The sequence below is a fragment of the Tinamus guttatus genome, unplaced genomic scaffold (assembly GCF_059628265.1).
Source record: "Tinamus guttatus ecotype Peru unplaced genomic scaffold, ASM5962826v1 Tinamus_guttatus_pri_ptg000188l, whole genome shotgun sequence".
NCBI classification, from domain to species: Eukaryota; Metazoa; Chordata; class Aves; order Tinamiformes; family Tinamidae; genus Tinamus; species Tinamus guttatus.
Window position 1 is genome coordinate 3,337,929 of NW_028288722.1, and position 12,620 is coordinate 3,350,548.

At 51.2% G+C, this 12,620-nt stretch overlaps 1 protein-coding gene across 1 annotated transcript in view; it reads left to right on the forward strand.

Annotated features, from left to right (window-relative positions):
* Positions 1-1,181: 1,181 nt before the first annotated feature.
* Positions 1,182-12,620, forward strand: part of PIK3R5 (phosphoinositide-3-kinase regulatory subunit 5) — a 51,656-nt gene continuing 40,217 nt past the window's right edge. The window contains exon 1 of the mRNA XM_088523450.1: positions 1,182-1,239. The gene's annotated coding sequence lies outside the window, so the exon portion shown is untranslated. The remainder of the gene's footprint in view (positions 1,240-12,620) is intronic.

A 12,620-nucleotide genomic window follows, 5' to 3' on the forward strand; every position in this document is an offset into this window, starting at 1 on the left:
CTGTCTGCGGAAGGATAAACAACACTAGAGTGTGAAGTGAGGGCTGTGCTCATAGCTCACATGTCTCCGACACAAAGCCTGGGCCTCGCGTTTCCCCCACACATGGAGTTTACTCTGGGTCAGTGTTTTGCATCACGAGCCTTGGTGGTGTTTGCTCCGGGCCTGAGAAGCCAATGGTCAAAACAAGTGTCACCAGCGCCAGCTCCAGCTTCCTGCTCTTGAGAGCAGGGCTCACCGCAGTGCACAGAGGGTCCTGAATTTTGTGGAGCGGCTTGTGAGGAAGCAGCTGAGCTCGGGAGACCTCATGAGACATCTCCAAGCAGCTGAGATATCCCCGCAGACAATTTTCCAGCTTGCTCAGCGGGTACCAGGATGCTGAACGGGGACCTGCTGTGGCTCTGCCTGTTTGTTGCTCTCGCTGACAGCGGATGCAGCATGGCACGATGCCACCCTGTGTGCCCCCGCTTCCTTCCTCAAGTTCTCCCCAAGCTCGTCACCATTTTTGGTAACTTCCTCAGGTTGCTGCAGGCCGGGAGGAGCAAAGCAGGTGACTCCAACACCTCGCCGAGCTTCAGTCTTTGTGGATTTGGCTCTCAAACGCATTGTGGTACCTCCGCGCTAGGGCTGAGGCAGAGCTCGGGGGCTGAAAGGTGGTGTTTTTGCACAGAGGTTGGAACGGAGCGGAAAGAGATCCCATCACACCCCTAAAATGCCCAGGCCTTTGAGAGCCCCAGGAGCAGGCAGCACCATCAGTGACACATGAGACTTTCCCCTTCTTGTTATTTTTGCCTCCGGAGCATTTCTGCAGAACTCACGGGGTCTGCTCAGCTGTGAGGCTGGAGCCACATCCCCGCCAGCTGCCGCTTCACCTGCGTGCGGGACGAGGGGCTCCGAGCCCGGCACCACCACAACCTGCATGCAGGGCTCCGAGCAACGTGGGTCATTGATACGGGGGATTTTCCTCGCTCACCGCTTCTGCTTTTTTAAAAATTCACTGGAATCTCGGTGCGCTACCCGCATCTATTTCAGCTCCTGAGCGGCTTTCGAGTCTCAGGGCAATGGTAGTGGCGGTCACTCTCTTTTGAAAAAATGAAACTCGCAAGGAAGTCTGAAAGCAAATTTGTTTTCCTGCCTGGGCCACCAGGTGGGCCGAGTCCGGCCGCAGGCACCACACGGCAGATGGGATGGCAGAAGGGACGCAGGATATTGCCAGCAGTGTGGGGCCTGTCACAGCAGTAAGTGATGGACCGTTGCTGTCCTGATGACTGATGCCATCGGAACAGGAATCAGTGTGGCATCCCCGTGGTCTGGGCTGGGATTGCCTGACCTGGTTGGGGCTACCGGTGACTTCCCACTCTTTTGCAGTGGGTCTGGGTGGCACCAGGTGCTTCCTAGGCCTGGCACCATGGGATGGGACCACCTTGCTCTGGGTTTGCTGGCTGCGGCATCCTCATGCTCAGCTCCTCCGTGCAGCGATCCCATCCTGGCACAAACACCATCCTATGCGTGGTGAAATGTGGAGGAACGGAGGGAAAGATGGAGTGAGGGATAGAGGAATGTGTGGGAAAGGATGGCTGGAGGATGGACAAGATGAACAGAGGGAAGGATAGCGAGATTAATGGCAGGAGGGATAGAGGGATGTGGGCAGGACATTGGGAGGGAAGGTGGATGGAGAGGTGGGAAGGGTGGATGGAGAGGTGCGGCTGGTAGGGGAGTGGACGATGGAGGGAGGGCTAGCAGGGATGGCAGGGTGGCCAGTGGGATGGGTGGTGGGAGATGAGGGCTGGCAGGGGATGGATGGTAGGGTGGGTGACGGGGCAGGTGGCAGGGTGGGTAGCAGGGTGGGTGGCAGGGGATGGATGCTGGGGTAGGTGGCAGGGGTCAAGGGTTGTCATGGGGTGGCTGGTGGGTCCCAGGAGGTCCCGGGGCGGACGGAGTCGCGGCCGCGCACCCGTGAGGGGGCGTGTCCCGGAGGAGCCCCGCCCCCCGTCGTAGCCCCGCCCCGCGCCCAGGGCCACCGCGAGGAGCGGCGCGGAGCGGCGCCCGGACGAGCCGAGGATGGGCAGAGCGCCCCGACGGGAGCTGCCCTGCAGGTGGGGAGCTGGGAGGAGGGTTGTGTCACCGCGGGGTCCGAGCCCGCCGTGTGCCTGGGGGGCCCGTGCGAGCGGGACATTGCGGGCGCCACCGCGCTGGGATGTCCGTGCCGCGCGGTGGGGGCTTTATAACCGGGGATGCTCCGTGCACCCGGTGTCGCGGGTGAAGCTTGTAATAGGGACCCCGTCAGTGTCACCGGGGGCTTCCCCTCTAACGCGGGGGAGCCTCCGCGGCTCATGGCCCCGCGGGCGTCCTGAGCATGGCGGCAGCGGGGACCCTGCACCCGATGTCCCCGCCCGCGGTGGCACCGCGTCCCCTCGGGGTCCCCGCGAGCAGCCGCCGGCGCCCGGGCTGGGTTCGGGGCCGCGCTGCCGTGACTCATTTCTGCACCGCGCTCACTTGTTTTCCTCGGCGCGGGGCTGTCCAGGTGCGAGGACGTGCCCTGTCCCTGGGGACCGCCCTGCTGCCGCCCCGGGAAATCCCGGGGACACTCCGGCCCCAGCCTGGAGTTTTCACCGAGGCGCGGGGGTGGCAGCAAGTCACCAGTGTCGCTTTGCGGGAGCACTGCCCATGGCACTGGGGGGACCCGGGGCTGTCCCACTGCCATCGTCCCTCACATCACTCACAGGCCACAGGGACCCTTGAACAGCCCCTGGGGCCCGCCCCGGGACAGACCGTGACCTCCAGGAGGGATTTGCTTCTCAGCAGCAGGATGTGGTTTGGGGTGCTACAAACCCTGCAACATTTGTCCCTCGTGCGTCAGAGCTGCAACGTGCACCGGGCTGGAGATGTCCCCCTGTTGCTTTGTGCGCTGTGAAGGATGGCACTGGACCTGGTGCTTTCCAGGGCGCTACCGGCACCTCTCGTTTGATTGCCAGCTCCAGTGACCTGCAAGGGGCACCCTTGAATGCCAGAGTGTGTGGACCCAGCTGTACCCACTTGCACCACCTGCAAACCATGTTTGGCTGCTTGGGATGGTGTAAACCCTATAGGAGGAAAGGGCCAGGCTGATTCAAATCACTAGCAAAAGAGGGAGATTTCAGAGCTTTGTTTTGATGTTTACTAAAATCTCAGTTACCACAGCCCCCATTAACCTGCCGGGTTATTTTTGGTAGTGCTGCTGTTGGTGCTCAGCAGCTGCAGCCTGGTGCTGCTTACCCTGCTGTAAGGGGCTTTCTGATGCTGAGCAGTTGCCCTCTGCTTAGGTTTTCCACTTACATTAATTTCCTAGGCCTTGGCTAGGTGCACAACCTGCAAGCTCTGGGCACGTGCACTTCATAGGTGGCAAAGAAGCAGGTCCAACATCTCTTCTGGAGCAAAACTGGGATGGAGGCACAGGCTGTTTCCAAAAGTTGCCTACTAAGTGTTGTGGAGCTGTGGGTACTGTTCACAGTAGAACTTTACCCTAGAAAGATGAGGAGCAAGAAATCAGCATTTCTGCTGTGTGGCAGTTGTGTCCTCAGCTGCAGGCACGCTATAAGATTGGAGGGCTTGGATGATGGGTAAGCTGAGCCAGGCACTGCCCCCAGTGCTGCGAAGCCCTGGGGTTCCAGCTCGCTGCAGCTCTGTAGCCTGAATCTCAAATTAAAGGCATGAGCTTGGCACCGCGAAAGAAGAACTGAAGCTAGATGGGAGCATGTCGGGGAAGCACCCTATGTGCTCCTTGAACGCTGCCTGTGCGTGGCAGTCCTCAAGGAAGGACCTACTCACACAGATGGGGGCTTTGCTGTTGGTGCAGCTCCGGTGCCCTGGAGCAGAGGAGCTTGGATGAGCCACAGGAGGGTCCTGTGACTCCCCCCTGTAGCTTTGGGCTTGTGCTCAGGAGCAGGCATGAGGACCGGTCAAGGTTCCTATGTTAGGAACATAGGAACGTGTTTTCTTCCGCTTCCCTATGAGGTTCTGTGCTGTGGGATTCCTGTTGTCACCTTATTGGAGATGGCCAGGGGTAGTGGGGAGAGGTTTGGGTCGCCAGTCCGCTGTCAGCACTTTGTCTGCAAGGTTCCCACCCATCCAAAGCCATAGCTCGGCCAGGGCTCTTCAGGTGATCTCTGCAGATCTCCAAAGCGGTGCCATCTCACGCTGAGTGAGGGCAGCTGGATCCCAGGCACCTTGGGGAGTACCAAAGCCCCCCAAGCCCAATATTCCTGGCTTTAACATCTTGTCCTTGACCACCAATTAATACAGCGTGAGGACTTGTCTCCCCAGAGGCGCATCCCTGTGCCTGCACAGATGCTCTAATTTCAGGGCTTTCAGCGCCCGAATGTGATGAAATGGCAATTGCTCCTTAATTAGGAAATAGGGCTGCTGTTAGGAAGGGTTGAGAGATGCGATTTTTCCCTAATGAAAGCTGCTGAATAGGCCTCCTTGTAATGAAGAGCAGCCTCGTGAGGGGCACTGCCAATTGCTCGTCTCTAGCGTTAATTTTGTATTTCCTCCCCATTGTTTCTAATACCCTCTTGGAAAAGCTGGGAGATAAATGCTGCATTTTCCTTCTGCCTTGTATCCTGTTTGGCAAGCCGGGAGTAGAGCCTGTGCAGCTGGAATACATGAATGGCCAGGCGTGAACTCCTTCAGACTCGCTAATCTCTGATTTCAAGCTCTGCCATTGAGAAAAAGCGAGTCAGGCTTGTGGTTGCAGCATCGGGGCTCTCTGCCTCCATGCAGTGAGGGCTGTCCCTGTAGTGGGGATGCTTGGCCAGCTTCCAAGATGCACATTTGAGTAAGAGATGAACCCATCAAGTATGAAGGCAGTATAACATGCCAGGAAATGCATCTTGCTTGCAAATGGTGTGGTGGGCCACACTCAACTCACTTTTGAGTTTTGGTTCTTTTTGTATCCCATGATTGATTTGACTAGATGATCTAGAAGGTCTTTTCCAGCCATAATAATTCTATGTGCCTTGTTGATCCATAGCCTCCTGTGCCTGAGAGTTCACCTATGTTTGAGCGTACTGATGGTAAGAAAGAGCCTGGAGGCCAGATCATGCGCCAGGCCAGCTGTGTGGCTAGGGCCAAGCCAGCCACCTGCACGGATCCTTCCCGTAAGGCTGCTTGGTGCATGGAGGTGAGCGGGAACCATCGCTCCTTCCCCAGCTGTGCCAGCAGCAAGGAGTTGTACAGATGTTCTGAGCCACCAGTGGGGCCAGATGTGAGTGTGGCCCCATTGCTGAGCCACAAGCGGAATTCGAAAGCACTGCTTGGCGTGTTGGCAGAATCTGGTTTGTGTGATGACAGTTATCAATGACTAGCCATGCTCCTGGGGACCATCCTTGTCCCCGGCTTGTGGGGAGATGGCAACATAGCTTGGATTTCCCTTCACTGCTTCATGCCCACAGCTCCTGCAGTGCTTGGGGCTAGCAGAGCAGCTTGGACACTTCAGCAACAGTGCTGGTGTCTGCTTTGGAGTGAGTTTAGGTAAAAGTGAGCAGGGCAGGAGCAGTGGCACGTGCTGTCTCATGTGACAGGAGACTTGTCCCAGGGTGTCTGGGAATGGCAGGGGCTGCTGGAGGGTGTCCCTTGCGGTCACGCTGCTCGTGGCTGCCTGGAGCTGCTCTCGCAGGAGGAGCTCAGCCCTGAGCCCAGTCTTGTGACTGCCTGTAACAGCCACTGCAAAGGGAATTTGTCTCCTCTATAATCCGGCATTGGAGTTTCCTGTGCTGTAACAAGACATTTTTGCTCTGCTACTAGTGGCTGAGTTAATAGCTTCTTGCAGTGATGGATGTATTCCTGGTGTGTTCACGCTTTACGAAAGACAGTGTTCTCTTGAACTTGTAGAAGTGTTTTCCATCCCTCCCACAAAAGCCCGTTCTTTGTTGTTTCAAATTAGCATGAAATGTTTCTCCTTTCAGCTGCTTCCCCCATTGCTGTGCCTCTATTTAAATCCTCAGCTCAGAGGCTCCTCTGCAAACAAGCTCTCATCCTTTCAGGTGGCATTTCCCGTTTTTTATTGTTTCTGGCAGTCTGTGCATGTGAAACTTCACAAATGTTACTTCGTTCTCAGTGTCTTTGTGTTGATCAGCTTGGCAAGTTGGTGCATAGCTTGGGTGCAGGCTTGTATCACTGGGGCTGTGTAATGATGTTATTGTGACTCTTAGGTTTGGAGACATTGCAGCCTGCGTGACCTCCAGTGATGTCCAGGTGACATCCTGCTGCTCCTCCTCACTTGCGTGTGTTAATCTTGCCCCTCTGAGAGGGCTTCTTCTTGGTGGTCCAGTCCTTGCTAAGGTAGAGCCCAGGTACTTGGGCCTCAGTTTGGGATGCCACTGCCCTGGGCTTTCCAGTCCCAGCACCCTGCATGGGTTGTCCTTCTGCAGATCTTCATGGATTTGCACATTTGGGATGCTGTGGTGCTGGAGCCTCCCTGACAGCTCTGGAGGTGAACATGTGGTTTGGAAAAGTGTTTGATGCTCTGGGCTGAATAACCTGGTGGTGGTGGCCACTGCTGGTCATTGCTAACGTTGGCTAGGACATGCATCTCTTCTTGGCCCAGTCTCCTAAAGGTCTGAAAGTTTCACCTTTTATGGTGGTGGTGTGGAGGTTGTACCAAGCCTTAGGGCCAAGGTGGGGTGTGAATCTTTGAGCTTTCAAAATCAATGCGAGTCAGTCTTGCTTGTTCTTGGCCTGAGGGTCACCAGGAGCAGTCAAAAACATCCTTGCCATCACCTTTGTTTTTGTGGAGCTGCAGCCAGCTGTGTGGGGAGCGAATCTAAGTCTTTGGGCGACCAAGCCAGAGACTAGGAAGGACCCTGTGTTCCCAGCAGGGCCTGCAGAATGGAAGGAAGTACTTCTAAAGCCTCCTTTGGATGCACAGGGCCTTAGGGGACAGATTTACTTGCTTGTTTATGCTGTAAGTTAATCTATTTAGTGGGTTTGGCATTAAAGCTCACAAAAAGCCTCCCGAAATGGTCATGCTGCTTGCTTGTAGTGCTTTGTCTCTCACTTGCTTTGTTTCACAGCTGGAGTAGTTAAGCAGAGGCAGATGCAATTGAAATCTCATGTGTTAAGTTTATTTTTTCCAAATAGGCTGAAGGATTTAGCATCAGTTCCTGCCATCCTTCCCCCTGGGGGAGCTGTGGGGAGAGACAGTGTGAAGCAGGGCTTGGAGACTTCTCTCCACTAGTGACTCTTCGTGCTGTCCTGCGACTCTGTCTCTCTCTGCCTTCTCCATCCAGATCGCAAGGTCTCTGTGCTGCTCTGCACAATTGCAGCATATGGATGGTCCCTGGTCCAGTTAGGGTCAATTGATGCTTTTGCAACGGGGAAAAAAAAATCAGCAGAGAGCAATATGGGATGGGTTTTGGGGTGAGAAGTTTTAGGAACAGTTTGGAGAGGCAAAGGCAAGTGTTGGGCCAGTGGAATGAGGAATAGGGTTTTTATTTTTATTTTTTATTTTTTGGTGTTCTCTCAGCATCCTCTTTTCTCCTGGTCTTTGATGCTATCCTCAATGTGACCATGCCACCCCCTGAAGACCGTGTCCAACAAATCCATTTCCATAAGAAGTGCATGACATCCAGAAGACCTGTGACCCACGCTTAGCAAATAGTGAGGCACTGAGCTTCCTGCCAAGTCAAGGACATTGCTCTGGCATCGTGTGTTTTGGGAGGCTTTTTCCTGCTGAGCATGAAAATAACTGAAATAACTGGCACCCTGTCTCTGTGCCATGTGAGCAGTCATTGGCCTCCACTGAAAGAGACTTCATTAGCCTGCCCTGCCAGGTGAGCAGCCACATGGGGGAAGCATCAGGAGGAAGTATTTGATGCTCCCAAAAAAGGGCTTCACTTCTTGCTTGGCAATGGCAGCTTGGGTTGCTGTTTTTATTCTGGGAAGCACCTTTTTTTTTTTTCCCCCCTCTAAATGTTATGTTTGCCCCTTTTTTAATTATTTATTCTTCTCTCACCATTCCTCTTCTGTGGCACCTGGCCACTTCTCTGCTCAACTTCCACCTTCTCTGCAAAGCCACCCTGGAGTTTCCATTGCATGCTGATGACCGTGCTCAGCAGCCTACCGGGCTCTGTTGAACGTCACCACTATCTCAAGCCTAAATCTTTGTAGGGCTTAACTTGATACTGAAGTCGTAATTGACTGTGGTGTTGGGTGAAACTTTAACCTTCACTGTTGTGATAAAGACTGATAGAAGCTAAAATTAACTCTTGCATCATGTGGCCAGGGGGTTTCATAATTGGTGCCAGGAACATGTGCATTTCCTCTCTGAAAAGTGAATATATATAACTAGTTTTTGCTTATTCAGATCAGATATGTGCCTCTCCGGCTGATTTCTGATGAGTAAAAGAGCAGGTGTTTCTTATCCTGGCTGGGTTTTGGTGAACCCCTGCAGGCATGAGAGTGGTCGTGTCTGGGTGTTCAGGATCTGTGCCTGTTGCAGGCTGGCCGAGGGCAGGGTTTGCACCCCAGAGAGGTGCAGACGTGTTGTGCAGCATTGGCTGCCATTGCAGGAGCAGACACCGACTTTGTGGTCCTGGCCAGAAGGTGAAGCACAGACTGCCAAAACCTTGGGGAATGTGGTCCAGTGTTTTGGGAGGTATCGATGCAGAAGAAAGAAATGGAAGCACAGGGTAGGGCAGGGTTTATTTATTTATTAGGAAGTTACTGCTCAGAGTCAAAATTCACTTCATAACTTTGCAATCCACTGCTCTGTAGCTGCTCCTCTGCCTGGAAGCAGGAGACTGGAAGAGTCTATGGGAATCAGGGGGCTGCAGGACTGGAGGGGCTAACAGGAGTTTCTTTACCCACCCTCAGGACAACTCAGATCTGTTGCTGTTTGTTCTGCCATCAGGAATGGAGGGAGAGAGAAACTTCTTCCTCTTACCTTTCTGTGATCACCTGTAGCCCGCTTCCTGATCCCAGCAGAGCTGGCTACATTTTCTCCCATTCCCTCACCTTGAAGGTAGTTTTTCAGCATCTCTAGCAATGCAACTTTTGTAGCTTCTTGCAGAAGCCATTGCAAAACGTAATAAACCTTATTCTAACAGCATCAGGGTGATGCATTCCTCCTTAAGCCTTTCACTTCCCAAAAGCTTGATACAGACCATTGTGTTAGAGAAGCTAGAAATAACAGAATGGAGATGGAGGGTGCAGCCCTTGTGTTTACCCAAGGATGAAGGCAGCATCTTGTGAATGGTGAGAGCATCTCTAATTGGAAGGACCCTTGGTGAGTCACCAGGGCTGTACTCAGAAGAAAGAGGGAGGGCACCATCACAACTGCTCTTGATGGTTTGGTGGGGACTAATTTAGAGATTCTGTTTTCTTGGCATTGAAGTACATCACAGCTTTAAGGGGGGAGTCAGTGGAATTCCCCGTTATCTGTTTGTCAAAAATACACTAGATCCTGTCTTGAAAAATGGTAATCGCGCAAAAAAAAAAAAAAAAAAAGAACGTTTTAAAAATAAGTCAAGAGGAAGTCTCATTTTGCAGAATGGGTGGTGAGGATGTTTGTAGACAATTCTGTGCTGGACACGACAACACTGTTGTGGTTTCAGTTTCCTCTTAAGTTTTGCTGCTACTAGTGTCTAGTGCTGGCCCTGTTCTCCACAACCGGCCCTGTTCACACTGCTAGTCTCATAGCAAGGGAAGGCTCACTTACAGAAAGAATAGAGTTTACAGTCATCTTCAGTTTGTGTGAGTCTGTGATGAATTATAAGCCATTTCCATCACACAAGGAAATGTACAGTTACACTAAAATTCAGGCCTTAACATGGAAGCAGCAAACCTCCAAATGACAAGTTTGAGTCCAGGTCAGTCAAAACACAAAGTCAATGTAAAGTGCTCTCATGATCCTCTAAGCAAGGTCCCTTGGCTTCCTAGAAACTCCTGCTGTTCTTTTCAGTGTCTAGTGTTATAGCAGATGGTGCCGTAACCTCACTGCAAACTGAATGCCCAAAGGGCACCCACAATTCCTGAATGGCTCTCCCATCAATTTCTATCAGACCCTAGTTTGGAGAAGAATTCTGTGTTATCTTCATCCTGCCACGTGTTCAAAGCCCAACTGATGGGAAACATGGTGGTGAACCTGTGAAATCAGCACACAGTTGTATTTACAGTTGTATTTACTCTGGTATTCACTGAACTCTGTGGGATCGTGGCTCCCACACTGATGCTCTTATTAGACGTTGCTGAGACTCCTGTTTGTCCAATTGCAGCTACTACTGCACAGATCAAGACTCTGGAAGGAGGCTGCCTCTTCCTTGCTAATACTAAAACTGCCGTTGCTCTGGACTTGTCCTAGCATGGCCAAAAGTTGAGCATAGCTGAAAATTCATCCCTAGATGCTATGTGTTTCCTTTCAGCTTTTGCACCCTGTTTTGCACACTGACTTTATCTTGGTATCTCTGGTTAGATTTGGAGGGATACTATCTTTTCTGCTTCATGAAAGGATTTCCTAAAGCAGCTCCCTGGAGCTGCAGTTTAATCAATAATACTGTGAAAAGAAGTCCATTACTTAAAGATATGGTGGTTTCTTTCTGAAACCACCATAATCTTGTTGTGGTTACATTTTGCACCATTTAGGGATAGCCACACATGCTTGTCTAACATTTTCTCATCAGGAATGGTTGAACCTCTTTTTTTTGGTGTGTGAGAAAAGGAGAGGTGAGAACTGTGCAGTGCAAAGCTGCCAACAACAGATTTCCGTTACAGTCTTCTCATGGACAGTTGGATACTGGAGCTTTCCTCACTCCTCTACCATGAGTTCAAATCCTGCTTGTGCTGGTGGGCCATAGCAGGGTGAGGAAGAGGCTAATGCCCTGCAGGAGGGATGAATGGGCACTTGATTATAGGCACCTTGAAGGTGATTTGAAGACTTTGGATGAGGATCAATGATTGGTTCTGTGATATTGAATGGGGATTTTCCTACTGACCTCAATGACTCCTTAGGTGTCTGGTTGAAGGCTAACACATCCTTGGTGTGGAGATAAATCCCTTGCTGCCTTGTGACCTATGTTCATGACTGCTGTTGCTAACCTTCATCTGCTCAAAATCTGTAAGTAATAATATGTCTATTTGCTCTTATTGTTTTGTTTTTTCTGGATTATCACTGTTCTAATATCTGTCAAATAGCTTCATAAAACTGTCCTCAGGTGGTTTTAAAGCACACACTGTGTCTTCAATGGTGGCAGTGACTTACTCTTTTTACAGCAGAGACTTTTAAGTGGCATGTTTGTAAAGCTTTCTTCAGTTATTAGTTTATTGAGAACTATATTACCTCTAGCACACTTCCTCAGAGCTTATATGTAGCTGTCCAGAAGTGGAAGTTTAGTGAGGAGTTCTGGGGCTCTCAAGCAGACAAAGCCACCTGCAGAAATGTTGGCTTCTGCTTTTGTTTGTTGTGAATCAATTTTTTCCGATGAAAGAAGTGAAAGCTAAACTAAGTGACTCTGTTGTAACTTCCATGTTCCCAGTATTGCACTATTGGAACTTCTTGCAGATATTGAAACATTCGGTCATGCAACTGCTGGATGAGGAAGAAAGTGTGATTATTCCTGCTTTGCATATGCAAAGTGTCTTGAGAGAACAAGGCTGATAGTTGTGTTGCTTGAGGATGGCTGCCTAGAAGCTGAGGCAGCCAAGCTAACCCTCGTGTGCTGCCTTGCAGCGAAGAGGGATTCACCCTGATTGGGATGAGCCAATCTCAATGACAGAAGCGCTCTCTCTGAGCTGCCCGTAGATGTTGACGTGCTTAGATGTTCACCTAATTTTTGCATAGCTAAAGTTAGGGGTGATGAACCCTACTCCAGGGATGGACCCAGGGTCATTTAGGAGCTTTATGGTAAATAGTTAATCTGGGTTCTCCAAAGATACTGGATGACTTCTGTTTCAGTTATTTTCATGCCTTGAATCCTACTGATTTTTTGACTCTGGATGATAATCCTGAAGTCGCCATCCCTGAACACCTTTGTGTGAGAAACATACCAAGAGCTTTGAATGGTTTTACTTGCCCTTATGAGATACTAAGAGGGTGGCAGCTTCCCAAGTTTTGCTTGTCTTCATTGTGCAATTTGGTGTGCTTTTGAGAGTCTTTGCAGGGGTGTCACCAGAGTTGCTGGTGGTCCAAAGTATTCAGAGAAGGAGGAGGAAACTGCTTTGGCAGAGAGGGATTCCAGATGAGTATTCACAGTGCAGGTGAGCACATCCCTTCTAGGGCTAAGCACATTACATCTGACCTAGCCATCAACCAACTCTGGATGGCTTATTTTCATCTGCATCGTTGTCATGGTCAAGAGTTTTGTGAACAAGTAATAGCATAATTCGCTGGTTTAGATGATGGTAGGTGTTGACATGCTGAGATTCTGCTGCCCGAAGTGTCTCTTTATCTCTTTTAGCTTTTGACAGCTTCACTTTGGGAACTTTTTGGAGGGGAACTGAATTATCCTGGTCAATCCACTCAACCATCAGGGTTTTCCTGCTCAGCAGCAGTGAAACCTGAGTGATGCTGTCCCTTGGTCCATTGCTCTGAGATTGCAGCTGGTTCTTGCTCCTGCTGATCTCTCTGCACGCACTGGGGGAGTGCAGGA